This window comes from Monodelphis domestica, chromosome 2, assembly GCF_027887165.1.
Source record: "Monodelphis domestica isolate mMonDom1 chromosome 2, mMonDom1.pri, whole genome shotgun sequence".
NCBI lineage: Eukaryota > Metazoa > Chordata > Mammalia > Didelphimorphia > Didelphidae > Monodelphis > Monodelphis domestica.
In genome coordinates, this window is record NC_077228.1 from 285297453 (window position 1) to 285314796 (window position 17344).

General features: G+C 38.6%; 1 protein-coding gene across 11 annotated transcripts in view; it reads right to left on the minus strand.

Annotated features, from left to right (window-relative positions):
- The window catches only part of TRERF1 (transcriptional regulating factor 1), a 319667-nt gene that overhangs the window by 78284 nt on the left and 224039 nt on the right, over positions 1-17344 (minus strand). For all 11 annotated transcript variants that reach the window (XM_016431075.2, XM_056818241.1, XM_056818246.1 and 8 more), the window contains one exon: positions 1153-1264. The gene's annotated coding sequence lies outside the window, so the exon portion shown is untranslated. The remainder of the gene's footprint in view (positions 1-1152; positions 1265-17344) is intronic.

Genomic DNA, 17344 nt, shown 5'->3' on the forward strand with positions numbered 1-17344 from the left:
CTTCAAGAAAATAAGGTCACCTACATGCTACACTGAAACATCTGGAAGTTTTTGGTTTTTTTTACCAGACTAGTAAGAGAATGTCTACTAATTCATAAGGAATTTCTACCAATGTAGATTCCTGTATTCTCTGCAATTGATAGTCAGTGGTCCCAAAACCACTAAATGGTTAAATGACTCTCTCATGGTCACCAAAGGTGATGTATGTCAGAGGAAGGTCTTGAACGGAAGTTGTCATGACTACACGGTGAGTTCTCTATCCACTACACCAAATGCCTTTCAATTATAATACTTTTTCTTATAATAAATCTCTGACAAAGGTTAGCAGGAATTAAGTCTTTTAGCTTGCAGAAAGAGTATCTATGCAAGATTTTAAAATAAAGGAAGCAGAGGATATCTTGGAAATCATTTTATCATACAGTCTAAGAACAACAGACTTACACCCCACTCCCAAATGAAGGGGATGGTGGGGCAGAAATAGGATGGAACCATATTCTCTGAAAGGCTATGACTAGAAGGAAAATAGACCTTTATATAAAAAAAATCTAACAGTTAAGGACTATTTTCCATGTGGCTTTATGATCTCTAATATAAGGTAACTTCTTGATAAGTGATCAAATAAAGTAAATTTGAGATTAGTTTTCAGTAGTTACTAAGAGAGACCAAGAACCTTTTTTCTTCAACAGCATAGCCTGGGAAAGTGGAAGAAAGGGGGAATGAGCAGTTGGGTGCTTTCTATGAATTACACAAAATTGAAATGGAATAATTCTTAAATTCCTTTCTAGTTTGCTATGTCCGTGCAACCCTCACTACTCTAATGATACAGATGATTCATGCAATGTTATATCTAGAAGGGAGTTCTTTCATTTTATAGGAGGAAAAAAATGCCCATGATCACATAACCACATAAAAGAACCCAAGGCTTCTGACTCCTAGTCCAACACCCATAGTATGGCACTATATTGCCTTACTGAGGCTGAAACTGTACAAAACTAACTACACTGATATGTCTTATAGATACTACATCCATTCCCCTCAAAGAAGGCATATTCTGTCTCATAAAATGAGACAATGAAAGTTCACATAATTTTTTATTTAACTTTTAAAAAATGAAAATGAGTAAATCTGTTCAGAAGAGAAGCTGAACCTCACCGTGACCTTGGCAGCAGTTGGCTGAGCAAAGGGGCTGGCTCTGGTCACTTCTCCTATGGCCCGTCATGCTGCCTGCATGCTGCTCACAGGGTGGGGGAAGGGCCTGGTATGGCTGTAACAGAAAGAAAAGAAGGGTCACTTTTCTATCATTCACCCTTTCCCCCTCCCAACCACCATTTGCAGAAAGAAGTTACTGTCTTCTAAGTCCAGTGCCTAGAGGATCTACTCTAAAGTATCCAAGAGGCAGAGAAAACAAAAGATGAAGTACAGATTAGTTCTGAAAATCCAGTTTGTGCCTGCCTTTCTAAATAGTCAAGATGGGCTAGTGACCACTACTTTCTCCTCATCACAGCTCCAAAATTGGAGAGAAATACTGGGGGTCTAGACAATGCTCACAATCTCAAATACTCCTTAAAAAGCAGGATGGAGATGGAAAGAAACATAAAGCCAGTCCCATCCACCATGGAACTTAATTAAAATTAGAAACATTTATTAAGAATCTGCTCTTAGGAACACGATATTTAGAAAGGCAAGAGAGCTGGGTCTCCAACCAAGAATCAACTACCCATCAAAACTGACTATATACTTCCAGGGGAAAGTATGGGCATTCAACAAAATAGAAGATTTCCAAGTATTTGCTAAGAAAAGACCAGAACTTAGTGGGAAATTTGACATCCAACCACAGAGAGCAAGAGAAACATGAAAAGGTAAATATGAAAGAAATGGAAAAGGAAAAAAATCTTATCTTTTTCTTTTATTCAAACTCTCCTCTATAAGGACTACATTTATATCAAATTATATATATATTAATATGTGAGGAAAATGTAATGTGTAACTCTCAAAAAACATCATAAGAGTAGTTAGAAGAATCACGCATAGGGAAAAGATTGGGGCATCAAGATGATTTGATGAAAGGGGAGGAAAGAAAGGAAAAGGGAGGGGGGAATCAATGATGATACTAAGATTTACTTCAAGAAATAGAGGGGAAAAAAACTAAATAGAATAATCTTTGCCACACAAAAATACACATGGGAAGGGGAGGGGAAGAATTCTCATATGAGAAGGAGAGGAAGAGAGCACAAAGTGGTATTACTTAAACCTTACTCTCAGTGAAATCAACCCTGAGAGGGAAGAACATCTAGATTCATTGGGATCTTGAATTCTATCTTATCCAACAGGGTAAGAGAGAAGGGGAAATTAAGGAGGGGGAATCGGGGAAGGAGTAGAAAAAGGAAGAGAAGGAGAGGGGGGAGGGGAAGGGAACAAAAAAGGGAAGGGCTAGAAAGGGAAGCATATCAAGGGAGGGGACTAGGGGGACTGATCTAAAGTAAATCACTGGTTTAAAAGGTTATAGCTAAAGAAGAAAGGTCAGAATTAGGGGAGGATATCAAAATTCCAGGGAATACACAAGTGACAATCATAACTTTGAACGTGAATGGGACGAACTCACCCATAAAACGTAGACAAATATCAGATTGGATTAGAACCCCAAACCCTACCATATGTTGTCTTCAAGAAACACGTATGAGGCAGGTTGATACTCACAAGGTTAGAATTAAAGGATGGAGTAAGACCTTTTGTGCCTCAACTGATAGAAAGAAGGCAGGAGTTGCAATCATGATATCTGACAAAGGCAAAGCAAAAATAGACCAGATTAAAAGGGATAGGGAAGGTAAATATATCCTGATAAAAGGGAGTATAGACAATGAGGAAATTTCACTAATCAACATGTATGCACCGAATGGTATAGCACCCAAATTTCTAATGGAGAAACTACTAGAATTGAAGGAGAAAATAGATAGTAAAACCATATTAGTGGGAGACTTGAACCAACCACTATCAAATTTAGATAAATCAAACCAAAAAATAAATAAGGGGTAAAAGATGTGAATGAAATCTTAGAAAAATTAGAGTTAATAGATATATGGAATAAAATAAATAAGGACAAAAAGGAATACACCTTCTTCTCAGCACCACATGGCACATTCACAAAGATAGATCATACACTAGGTCACAGAAACATGGCATACAAATGCAGAAAAGCAGAAATAATAAAATGCAACCTTTTCAGATCATAAGGCAATAAAAATAATGATCAGTAAGGGTACATGGAGAAGAAAATAAAAAATCAATTGGAAATTAAATAATATGATGCTCCAAAATCGGTTAAAGAAGAAATCATAGAAACAATTAATTTCATTGAGGAAAATGACAATGGTGAGACATGCTTTCAAACCTTATGGGATGCAGCCAAAGAAGTACTCAGAGGAAAATTCATATCCTTGAGTGCATATATTAACAAATTAGGAAGGGCAGCGATCAATGAATTGGAAATGCAAATAAAAAAACTTGAAAGTGAACAAATTAAAAACCCCCAGAAGAAAACCAACTTAGAGATCCTAAAAATTAAGGGAGAAATTAATAAAATTGAAAGTGATAGAACTATTAAACTAATAAACAAGACTAGAAGCTGGTACTTTGAAAAAAACACAAAATAGACAAAGTACTGGTCAATCTAATTTAAAAAAGGAAAGAAGAAAGGCAAATTAACAGCATCAAACATTAAAAGGGGGACCTCACCTCCAATGAAGAGGAAATTAAGGCAATCATTAAAAACTACTTTGCCCAACTATATGGCAATAAATATACCAACCTAGGTGATATGGATGAATATTTACAAAAATATAAATTGCCTAGACTAACAGAAGAAGAAATAGAATTCTTAAATAATCCCATATCAGAAAAAGAAATCCAACAGGCCATCAAAGAACTCCCTAAGAAAAAATCCCCAGGGCCAGATGGATTCACAAGTGAATTCTATCAAACATTCAAAGAACAGCTAATCCCAATACTATACAAACTATTTGACATAATAAGCAAAGAGGGGGTTCTACCAAATTCCTTTTATGACACAAACATGGTACTGATTCCAAAGCCAGGCAGGTCAAAAACGGAGAAAGAAAACTATAGACCAACCTCCCTAATTAATACAGATGAAAAAATCTTAAATAGGATACTAGCAAAAAGACTCCGGCAAGTGATCAGGAGGGTCATTCACTATGATCAAGTAGGATTTATACCAAGAATGCAGGGCTGGTTCAATATTACGAAAACCATCCACATAATTGACCATATCAACAAACAAACAGACAAAAATCACATGATTATCTCAATAGATGCAGAAAAAGCCTTTGATAAAATACAACACCCATTCCTATTAAAAACACTAGAAAGCATAGGAATAGAAGGGCCGGTCCTAAAAATAATAAACAGTATATATCTAAAACCATCAACTAACATCATCTGCAATGGGGATAAACTAGATGCATTCCCAATAAGATCAGGAGTGAAACAAGGATGCCCATTATCACCTCTATTATTCAACATTGTACTAGAAACACTAGCAGTAGCAATTAGAGAAGAAAAAGAAATTGAAGGCATTAAAATAGACAAGGAGGAGACCAAGTTATCTCTCTTTGTGGATGATATGATGGTCTACTTAAAGAATCCTAGAGAATCAACCAAAAAGCTAATTGAAATAATCAACAACTTTAGCAAAGTTGCAGGATACAAAATAAACCCACATAAGTCATCAGCTTTTCTATATATCTCCAACACAGCTCAGCAGCAAAAACTAGAAAGAGAAATCCCATTCAAAAATCACCTTAGACAAAATAAAATACCTAGGAATCTATCTCCTGAGACAAACACAGGAACTATATGAACACAACTACAAAACACTTGCCACAGAACTAAAACTAGACTTGAGCAATTGGAAAAACATTAACTGCTCATGGGTAGGACAAGCCAATATAATAAAAATGACTGTCCTACCCAATCTTATTGATCTATTTAGTGCTATGCCCATTGAACTTCCAAAAAAATTTTTACTTTCTTAGAAAAAAACATAATAAAGTTTATTTGGAAGAATAAAGGGTCAAGGATATCCAGGGAAATAGTGAAAAAAAAAAGAAAGGAAGGTGGCCTTGCAGTCCCAGATCTCAAACTCTATTATAAAGCAGTGGTCATCAAAACAATTTGGTACTGGCTAAGATACAGAAAGGAGGATCAGTGGATTAGACTTGGGGTAAGTGACCCCAGCAAGACAGTATATGACAAACCCAAAGATCCCAGCTTCTGGGTCAAAAATCCACTATTTGACAAAAACTGCTGGGAAAACTGGAAGATAGTGTGGGAGAGATTAGGTTTGGATCAACACCTCACACCCTATACCAAGATAAACTCAGAATGGGTGAACGACTTGAACATAAAGAAGGAAACTATAAGTAAATTAGGTGAACACAGAATAGTATATATGTCAGACCTGTGGGAAGGGAAAGACTTTAAAACCAAGCAAGACATAGAAAGAGTCACAAAATGTAAAATAAACAATTTTGATTACATAAAATTAAAAAGTTCTTGTACAAACAAAACCAATGTAACCAAATTGAGAAGGGAAGCAACAAATTGGGAAACAATTTTCATAAACAAAATCCTCTGACAAAGGTCCAATTACTCAAATTTATAAACAGCTAAATCAATTGTACAAAAAAATCAAGCCATTCTCCAATAAATGGGCAAGGGATATGAATAGGCAGTTTTCAGCCAAAGAAATCAAAACTATTAATAAGCACATGAAAAAGTGCTCTAAATCTCTTATAATCAGAGAGATGCAAATCAAAACAACTCTGAGGTATCACCTCACACCTAGCAGATTGGCTAACATGACAACAAAGGAAAGTAATGAATGCTGGAGGGGATGTGGCAAAGTCGGGAAATTAATTCATTGCTGGTGGAGTTGTGAATTGATCCAACCATTCTGGAGGGCAATTTGGAACTATGCCCAAAGGGCAATAAAAGACTGTCTGCCCTATGATCCAGCCATAGCACTGCTGGGCTTGTACCCCAAAGAGATAATAAGGAAAAAGACATGTACAAGAATATTCATAGCTGCGCTCTTTGTGGTGGCCAAAAATTGGAAAATATGGGGATGCCCTTCAATTGGAGAATGGCTGAACAAATTGTGGTATATGTTGGTGATGGAATACTATTGTGCTAAAAGGAATAATAAAGTGGAGGAATTCCATGGAGACTGGAATGACCTCCAGGAAGTCATGCAGAGTGAAAGGAGCAGAACCAGGAAAACATTGTACACAGAGACTGAAACACTGTGGTACAATAGAATGTAATGGACTTCTCCATTAGTGTCAATACAATGTCCCTGAACATTCTGCAGGGATCTAGGAGAAAAAAACACTATCCACAAGCAAAGGACAAATTGTGGAAGTAAAAACCCCAAAGAAAAGCAACTGTTTGACTACAGGGATTGAGACATGAATGAGGAGAGACTCTAAATGAACACCCTAATACAAATACCAACAACAAGGAAATGGGTTTGAATCAAGGACACGTGATACCCAGTGGAATCATGCGTTGGCTAGGGGAGGGGTGGTAGAAAGTGGGGGGGGGGGGAGAAAATGTTCTTTGTTTCCAAGGAATATTGTTTGAAAATAACCAAATAAAATAATGTTTAAAAAAAAAAAAGAATCTGCTCCTAGAAGGGGCAGCTGGCTGGCTCAGTGGATTGAGAGCCAGGCCTAGAGACAGAAGATCCTAGGTTCCAATCTGGCCTCAGACACTTCCTAGCTGTGTGACTCTGGGCAAGTCACTTAACCCCCATTGCCTAGCCCTTACTGCTCTTCTTCCTTAGAGCCAAAACACTGTATTGATTCTAATATGGAAGGTAAAGGTTAAAAAAAAAAAAAGAATCTACTCCTAGAGAAGCTTATCAATTAGGGCAGGGGTCTCCAAACTGCAGCCCCTGAGGCCATTTATCCGGTCCCCACCACACTTCCAGAAGGGGCACCTCTTTCATTGCTGGTCAGTGAGAGAAGCACTGTATGTGGTGGCACCGCAAAGCGTGACATAATTCGCGTACAGTACTACTTCCAGTGATATAATCCTTTGCATGGCACCTTGTTCTGAGAGTAACTGAACAAGAACAAGGCACGGCACCAAGAATTATGTGGCTGCACAATGGAAGACATCAGCATGGTGAGTGGCTATCTGGAGGAGGGGATTCCGCACTGTGTATATTGCTGCCTGGTATAGCGGTGGCAGTGATGGGCCTGTGCAAAGTGTGACAGGCCCATCACAGCCAGTGCTGCATCCTCCGCTATCCCAGACAGTGGTATATAGATTTGTTCTTTTTTTTTTCTAGTCCAGCCCTCCAGTGGTCTGAGGGACAGTGAACTGGCTCCATGTATAAAAAGTTTGGTGACCCCTGATCTAGGCAATAGGGTTAAGTGACTTACCTGGGGTCTACTCTACATGTGTTCTTTTTTGAACTGGCATTTAGGAGGAAGGAAGTCAAGCCTTTTGTATATATCTTGGGGGACTCTTTCACCACTAAGGGATAGCAATCAGTAAGTAAGCTTGAACTATAAAACTACTTAGAGGAATGTTAGCTGGAACATTGGGAAGAGAGTTCCTACCCTGTCCAAAAAAAAAGTAGAATCAAGAAAATAGTATACACTATGACAACAATAATGAAATGGAAAAATCAAAAACAATAAAACAATCCAAATGGAAAAATGGAAAATTATAATAGCGAGCAAGCACGGACCCAAAGAAGAGATAATAAACCACAATCTCTCCCTAACCAATATCCTCTCTTCGACTCTGTAATGCTATGGGAGTGGAAAGATGTATACTAGGCCCTCGTTTTATGCAAACTCAACAGAGGCAAATTCAGGTATTTGTGATTGTCAGTCAAAAAAAAAATAAAGGCAGAAAAAATATATTAAAGTATCTGAGGTCAGATTTGAATTCATGAAGATGAGTCTTCCTGATTCTAGACCCAATGCTCTATCTACTGCACCATCTAGCTTGCCCAATGATCATTCTATAATCTTTAACTCTACAACCTCTCCTCCCTCCACTTCCCACTCAGATATTATTTAAACTAGAAATAAACAGCAGCAGCATTTTTAAAGTGATATAATGTACAGAATGAGGGTCACAAGGAAAGGTTGCCTTAGCTTTCTAAACCTTATTCTTCCATGACTCCTTATATATCCCTTCTGTGAATTTTGGATTTACTCTACCCTGCTTAGTCTAGCAATCAGGAATGTATACACCCCTACTTAAGGATTAAGTGTTGAGGAGGATGGCCTATGGCAGACATGTGCTAGCAAATGACAAATCAGATACAACTGACAGACCCCTTGGTCTGTCCAAAGTCAAGCTTAAGCTACCATTGGTACATGTGAGATGCAGGAAGTGATGTAAAAAAAAAAGTCTATATATTCGCGGCAAAGACGTGGCTGGTGGCAGTGTGCTGGGCATCTTGGCGTCTCGTGACTTTTCTTCAAGACTCATCTACCATGACTTCTGTGAAGGATTTAACACTATGAATCACATTTTCAGAATAACTTTGTCCCTCAGAATTTTCTTGAAACTGTACTCTCTCTTGGTTCCCTGGTCTTTCTCGGTCTACTTGGCTTGTAATTCCTTCTAATCATGGATACCACCAAAGACTGAGTCTTTTCCTCTCCTCTTGGTGTTCTATACCATGTCTGTTTTCTCTTCAACTATGCAACTGTCATCTGATTCCCAGATCTATTGAACCCTAGTGTCTTGTCTCTGAATCTAGCCCTAGTCTCCCTACTGACAGTCAAGCATCACCAACTGCTTCTCAAACAAGACATCCCACAGGCATTATCAAACTCAATACTCTCAAAACCAAATTCATTATCTTCCCCTATATTCCCTAATATTATTATTATTATTAAACTCTTCCGTCTTAGAATCAATACTACATATTGGTTCCAAAGCAGAAGAGTGGTATGGGCTAGGCCAGGGGTCCCCAAACTTTTTACATAGGGGGCCAGTTCACTGTCCCTCAGACCATTGGAGGGCCGGACTATAAAAAAAAAACTATGAACAAATCTGTATACCACTGTCTGGGATAGTGGAGGATGCAACACTGGCTGTGATAGGTCTGTCACACCTTGCACAGGCCCATCACCGCCCCCACTATTCTGGGCAGCAGTATACACAGTGTGGAATCCCCTCCCCCAGATCGCCACTCACCATGCTGCCATCTTCCATTGTGCAGCCACATAATCCTTTGCACGGCACCTCATTCTCATTCAGTTACTCTCAGAACAAGGCACCACGCAAAGGATTATGTCACCAGAAGTAGTACTGTACGTGAACGACGCTGCGCTTTGCAGCGCCACCACATACAGTGCTCCTCTCACTGACCAGCAATGAAAGAGGTGCCCCTTCTGGAAGTATAGTGGGGGCCAGATAAATGCGTCAGGGGGCCGCATGTGGCCCACAGGCCATATTTTGGGGACCCCTGGGCTAGGCAATGGGGGTCAAGTGGCTTGCCCAGGGTCATACAGCTGGGAAGTGTCTGAGGCCAGATTTGAACTTCTCTATTATTTCCAAAGGTTACCCTTTTCCCAATTATCCAGGCTCACAGTGGTATGTCATCTTCAACTTTTCACTATCATTTCAACCCACACATCCAATCTGTTGCAATTTTTATCACTTCTACCTTCCCATATCTCTTATAACATCCTCTTCTCACAGCCATCCCCTGAATTCAGGCCCTCTTTGCCTCTTGAAATACCCTTCTAATTGTCCTCCTACTCTCAGATCACTTCTCAGTTCAATTCATCTTCTAATTGCCCTCCCAGGCTCAAGTCTCTTCCTGTTTCAATCCATCTTCCATTCAGCTGTCAAGATGATTTTTTCTAAAATTTAGGTCTGAACCCTATCATCCCCTTGAGCCAATGAGCTCTAGGGGTCTCTTATTATTTCCAGGATTAAATATAAACTCCTTTTGGGGGCATGAAATGTTCTTTATTACATGATCCCTTCCTATCTTTCTTCCCTATCAATCACAATTCAGCTAGACATACTATTTGTCCAAAAAAACTCAGTCCCCAAGCCTTTACACTCTTCCATGTACCTAGAATCTTTTGCTTCTTTATCTGGCTTTCCTTAAGACTCAGCTCAAAACTCACCATTGGCAGGAGGCCTGTTCCACTCTATGCTCATCCTCCATCCCACCCCAGTGCATTCTACTTCTGAGATTATGAGGATTCCAGATTTACCATGTTATCTCCTCCTCATTGGAATGTACCCACCCAGGGACTCCTCCACTCCTTTGTATTTCCAATGCCTGGCACACAGCAAGAGCTTAATAAATGTTTGCTGACTAACTTGAACAACTGACCCTTCTTCCAGCACACCAACACCCATCAAATGAACCAAGGAAAACTCCAAAGTCTGGGCACTCACAATGCCAAGGGTCTTTCTGGTGCTCTTAATGCCACCAAAAAAAAAATGATTATTTTGTTAAATTAAGAAATTCTTTGTGACAGCTTCAAAAAGCCTCTATATTCTTTTTGCATTAATACTTGAGGGAAACATTAAAAGTCACTTTCACTCATTTGAATGTTTAAGAGGAAAAGCTCTCTTTACAAAGCTGTTAGCTTTTAAGTAGTTCCTATTTTAAACTTTTGGAGATAACTGCAGAAATCAAACTTCCTTCTTCAAAGGTTCAGGCATTTTTAAATGCAAATGCCAACCACTCTCCAACACAGCTCTCACACACACTCCCCTTGCAAACTAAATCAACTATAATTTGGGAGTTTGTCTCTTATGGAGTCCTAAAGATAAGCATACCATAAACATTTCTATAGCAACAGAATGTTTTTGAAGCCTGTTGTCTGTAACATTGCAATGATTGTGTGTCATTAATGCTGAATGTTGGAGAAGAGGAGGTTTGAGGGGAGTAACTGTTTATGTACAAATAAGTCAATACAGTAACTGGAAATCAACCCAAATTAAGTTGAAGTACAGAATGTAAGTGAGTAGGACACAGTGAACAGAAGGCACCCAGAGAAATTAGGGTCAGAAAGTAGTGTTGACAGCTGAGAGAAATTACTTCTTCAGGCCTCAAGACACTGATATAATGTTCTTAACCTTTCAATAATGGCAAAGAGGATCATCATTTAAGATGGAAGGAACCCCAAAATCATCTTATCCAAGCCCCACACTTGACAAAGAAAACTGAGATCCAAAAGAGGATGGGGCGTGTCCAGGGTCACATAAATAACCGAGGATGTAACTCTGATTTATTTCGGGGTGGGGTGGGGTGTTGTAGTGCTGGAGTAGAAAGAATTAAAATGGACCAAGTTCAAACCCATTCCTTTATAGTTGCTACCTGGATTACCTTGGGGACAAGTCACTAACCCTCTCTGGGCCTCAGTTTCTTCACTTATAAAATGAAAGGTTAAATGAGGTATCCTCTAAGGGTTGCTTGAGTTCTCAACTATAATCCTATTAACTTCACTGAGTAGGTATTAGTTTAACTTGGGAGAAAAATACTATCTCACTTGGTCCCAGAGCTTAAAAACTAAGTCCTGGGGCAAACCAAGGCCCAGGAAGCAATTTCTGACCGCTAATGAAAGGAAAATTAACTGGTTCATACTTATTTCTTTAATACTTGAAGAATGTTATTTTTGTGCCTCTTTCCTTCCCAAAGCACATTGCAATTAGTCTTTCACAGTTGCTGGGTTTTGCCAAAATGCTGTGTTTCTCTTTTTTATTCTTGGTTACATGGAACAGTTCACTTTATTAAGTGCTTACTATGGGCTATGATCTACAAAAGGATAAAAGACAATTCCTGCCCTCAAGAAGTTCACAATCTAATGGAACTATTTAGTCATGAAAATGAAGAAGAAACAACTAATACCAATAATGTTCTGTCTTCCTGTCTTTCTTCCTGTCTTCCTTCCTGTCTTCCTTCCTTCCTTCCTTCCTTCCTTCCTTCCTTCCTTCCTTCCTTCCTTCCTTCCTTCCTTCCTTCCTTCCTTCCTTCCTTCCTTCCTTCCTTCCTAGTATGATCTAAGGGCAGCAAGGTGGCTCAGTGGATAAAGAGCCAGATTTGAAGACAGGGAGTCTAGAGTTCAAATCTGGCCTCTGACAGTTCCTAGCTGTATGACTATGAGCAAGTCACTTAAGCCCCATTGCCGAGCCCTTGCCCTTCTGTTTAAGAGTCTTTAGCAAGACAGTAAGAGTTTAAAAACAAAACAAAACAATACTCTCTGTGCCAGAGACTATATAAAACTATATAAAATGCAAGCAAAAAAACAGTCCTTTCCCACAAGCATCTTACGTTCTAATGAAGACGACACACAAAAGGGAGCCAAAAAGGTAAGGGAGGAGGGAGCCCAAAACAGCACAGAAAATCAGAAACCTGCAAGAAGGGCTGCCTCCCTCCCAGGGTTTCCTCAGCTAGACGGCCAGAATCTTTGCCCAGAGTTTTCACAGCACTCTTCTCCCATCTCTTAAGTGCTGTTGCTAAGACACCTTACTTTTCTTGAGGCAATGCTATATAAATGTAGACATGCCAAGTTAGTATTTGCCAAGAAGACTCAGGAGATGAGCCATCCCAGTCTGAAAGGGGCTGCTCTAAAAGGAGGAGACATAGAGGGCCAGGGAGGATTAGAACGTCAGGTCTAGAAGGGAACTTAATCATTTGGGTGAAATGAAAAAAAGTTTTGGAACAGTTTCAAAGGCTTCAAAATCCTTGCTCTGCCATGTCCTTTTTAAAAAATCTTTACCAGAACATGAATCATGTAACCATGGAAAAATATTCCAAATTAATTAATTAAATAAAATATTTCAAATTAATTAAATAAAACTTTTCAATCTAAAAAATAAATAAATAAAAATTAAATAAAATAAGAAATCTTTACCCTCCTACCATAGTAACAACTCTAAGACAGAAGGGCAAGGGCTAGGCAAATGGTGATTGCCCAGGGTTATACAACTGGGAAGTGTCTGAGACCATTCTTGAACCCAGGTTCTTTGGATTCTAGGCTTGACTCTGTATCCACTGCCTCACTTATTTTCTTTGAGACTCAGTTTCTTCCATGGTAAAAGTGATTACTTATAAAATTAAAATAGATCATTTATAGCTGTAAGAAATACTTATTGATGGATTTAATTAATATACAAATGAAGAGACTGAAGTCCTAAGAAATGAAGTAATTACCCTAATTTCATTTCTGGTGGCACAGTGGATAGAAAGCTGGGCTCAGATTTAGGAGCTCAAATCCAGGCTCAGACACTAGTTATGTGACACCAGGTCACTTTACTGGTATCTGCCTCAGTCCTCAACTGCAAAATGGGGATAGCAATAGCACCTATTTCACTGGCACATAGTAGGCCCTAAATAAATACCTGTTCCCTCCCTCTTCTTCCTCCCCATCGCTGAAAACCTGACAAAACAAGACAGCTGTGGAATACAGGAAAACCTCATTACTCACAATGACAACATTATTAATCATAATCCTAACTTATATTTATACAGAATTTATAATTATAAAACACTCTTTACACATCATCTGATCAGATACTCACAAAAAACCTTTTAAAAGATAGGTAAGTGGTACAAATGTGGTTATAGACAGTTTATATAAGAAGAAACACTCCCAGAAGAAAAACACCTGGTGCAAGATCACACAACCAGAGGAATTAATTAAGAATTAATATCCACATATTTCTTCATTCCCAAGTCCATGCTTTTTTCTTTATATCTGTCCATTTAATTACTTTGGAATTCATGGTCATTCTGGACTGAGGATGGGCCAGATTGTGAAGGTCTTTAAAAGTCAAATGTAGGAGCTTTTATTTTATTCTGGAAGCAATAAGGAACCACAGGAATTTATTGAATTGGGAAGTGATATTATTAGACTTAAATATGCCTTGAGAAAATCACTTTGGCAGCTGTGTGAAGGAGAAATGGAGAGCTAGCAGGGACTCTAAGCAGGGAGTAGCCCATAATAATACTGAGAAGACAGAGATGATAAAAGGCCTGACCTAAGGTGAGGTGCTGTGTTAACGGGAAAGATGGGAGAAATGTTGTGGTAGTTAAAATGGCAACATTTGGCAAATATCTAGACATGTAGAATGAGACAGACTAAATAAGAATTTAGGGAAATGATGAGGTTATAAACTTGGATAGGTCCCTTCCAGCTCAAATTCCCAAAGTCCTGCAACTCCTTAAATGGTCTTTTGAAAATATATACCTTCTAGCTCTAAATCTATGACCCTCTGACACTGCCCCCCTCCCATTTTACAGATAAGGAAATTGAGGCTCAAAGAGATGAAACAATTTGTCAAAGATAAAAACAACTGTTCAATGGCATGGTCTGTCCTGAAACTAGGGTATCTAGGCAACCCAGTTCAATACTTTATACCACAGAACAATTTTTGTGTATCAGATTTCTCATTCAAACTGGACTTTCCCTTTAATTGATTAGGCAGGGAATTTTTACTGTACTATCGAATCTCAATTAAGTTCACATATCTTACTCACTTTATGAAATCTCTACAATAAATTCTTACATCTAGGCTACGTCCCCCCATGCCTAGATATGTTCCTCAACCATTATGTTCAAAATCTGCAACAATTAAAAAAAGTTATTCAAGTAGACATGCCAAATAACTCTTCTATGAACTAATATAAGGCCAGTAAGGAGACTGAGGAAAATGAGTCACAAGGACTAGGATGAATGTAAATGAACACAACACTAAAATGAAATACTGTGAATAATTAATTATGATGACCAATATTTTGGTTGGGACACGGAAAAGGGACACAACTCTTTTAATGTTGAAAGTGCATATATTTTCAGACCCGGGCACTGTGTTGGTGGGTTTGACTACCTATATTTTTCTGTTTCACAGCAGGTCCTATGGTGGGGAAATGACCATTAAAAAAAACAAAAGGGCAACAAAATGTAATTTTAAAATAATATTAATGCTTCTTAAATATGTCAAAGAACTACGGTTTCACTGATATAAGTGGGTACTCCATCGCAGACAGAAAGAATGTAACCTCCCAAATTAATGTGCCTGCCTGGAAGGGGCAGATTTAGAACCAAATGATCAAGGATCCACTTTCTTAAGGTTGTGTCTTTTATTATCAGTATGGCTTTGTCTAGGCCTCTGTTTTTTCATTTCTAAAATGAAGAATTGGACTTTGTGTAGTCATTTTCAGTCATGTCTACTCTTCATGACCCCATTTAGGATTTTATTTTATTTCTTTTTTTTAAACCCACATCTTTTGACTTAGAATTGATGCTATTAATTCTAAGGTAGAAGATCAGTAAGGAATAAGCAATTAGGGTTAAGTGACTTGCCCAGAGTCACAGAGCTAGGAAGCGTTCACCTAGTTGCCCCAATTTGGGGGTTTTTCGAGGCAAAGATACTGGAGTGGTTTTCCACTTTCATTTCCAGTTCATTTGACAAATGAGGAAACTGAGGCAAACAGGGTTAAGTGATTTGCCCAAAGCCACACAACTAGTAAGTGTCTGGTGGTGGATTTTAACTTGGAACTCCCTGACTCCAGGCGTAGCACTCTATGAATTGTGCCATCTAGCCGCCCAAGTAATCCAAACAAGTCCTTAGAAGTTTTCAATCCATAATCCTCTCTCTAAATTAATAATAACAATAACTATCAGTATTTATATAGTGCTTTAAAGTTTGCAAAGCATTTTATATGTCACCTCATTTGATTCTCACACCTTATAAGGTGTGTTAACATTTCATTTTACAAGTGAGGAAACTGAGGCAAAGAGAGGTTAAGGGACTTGCTGAGGGTCACCCTGCTAGTAAGTATCTGGGATAGGACTAGAACCTGGTCTTCCTGACTCCAGGATTGTTCTATCCACTGCACCATCTTGCTGCTGTCAGAAGGTCCTAAACTTAGAGCTCTAACGCCTACTTATCAACCATTAAATTTTATTAAGTGCCTATCATGTGCCAGGAACTATGAATGTAACTACAATATTTACGTGAAGTCCTGGGAATAAGTCTTCCACGCTGCCTCCTCTATCTTCCAATTACAGACTACCAAAAGGGGTCCAGAAAAGTTAAACAACTTTGACAGAAGGCCACCCATGCAGTCTGGATTTGAATCCAGGTCTTCTGAGTCTAAATCCATCATCTCTTTCAACTGTATTACATTGGCCCAGGCCAACCTTATAAGTCACCAACATTTGTAATGTTGTTTATATAGGAAAAGAGGAGCCCCCCCCAAAGAAAAAAGATTTGTAACTTTTGGAACATTGACTTTTCATTCATACTAGGGAGAAATGCTTGTAACATGGCTTGGAAAAATCACAATGGCAGAGGCAGCACTGAGTTATGATGGGTTACTAACAAAGGGCACTGGGAGGAAAAATATCACATCCCTTTGATCATGCTGTCTTTCTCCTAAAATGTCAGTGGAGAAATGAAGGATGAGAAGAATATGTAATTCAATTTTGCCAAGCATTTTTAGAGGGAGGATGGATGAAAACCAGCTGTTGTCCATTCACCCTGAAGTCAGAAGAGAAAGAAAAGATTCAGACATCTGGAAGAGTTTTTGCATAGTGAAATGGGTGTCTGAAAGGGAGTGGAGAATCTTCTTCAAAATTAGGTCTTAATTTTTCTCTTGCTAGAATGGCTTAAGAAGAATTCCCAAACCTTTCCTGATTTCCCCAACCAGTGACTCAAATCTCTCAGGCTACTCTATTTGATTTTTCCCATGTAGCAAATTAGTAGTATTGATACTTGGGGCAAACAGGATAAAACATGTTTCCAATTTAGCTGGGGCTAGGAGAGGTTTATTCTGGTTAACCAAATGTTAAACTCAGTTTTTTTCTAAGCTGCTTAAGGATTTGGCAGTCTGGGGACAAAGGCTTAATTTAATTGCCCAACCCTAGTAAACAATTCTGCTTACAAATTTTATTGTAGGATCATTTTCTAACTAATATTGTCGTTATTTTCATAATCACCTGATCACTCTCAACTAGACTGTAAGATCTTCAAGGGGAAGATCTGTGCCCCCCCTTTTTTTATCCTAATTATTCCCAGGACTTAGTATGTCTTGGGTACAATGGGTACTCCATAAATTTATGTTCAATTAAATGAATCCTTATGACACCTACAGAGTAGAGGACTCAAAAAAAAAATGTTTTCATAAATCCAGGTGTTCCAGATGGTTTCAGGTCTATTAATTATTAGAAGAATGGAGAACCCAACATCATAGTTACACAAAGAAATGCATACAGATTGTTCCCCAGCCTGCTATCTTGCTCCTAGGAATTGCTATTATATT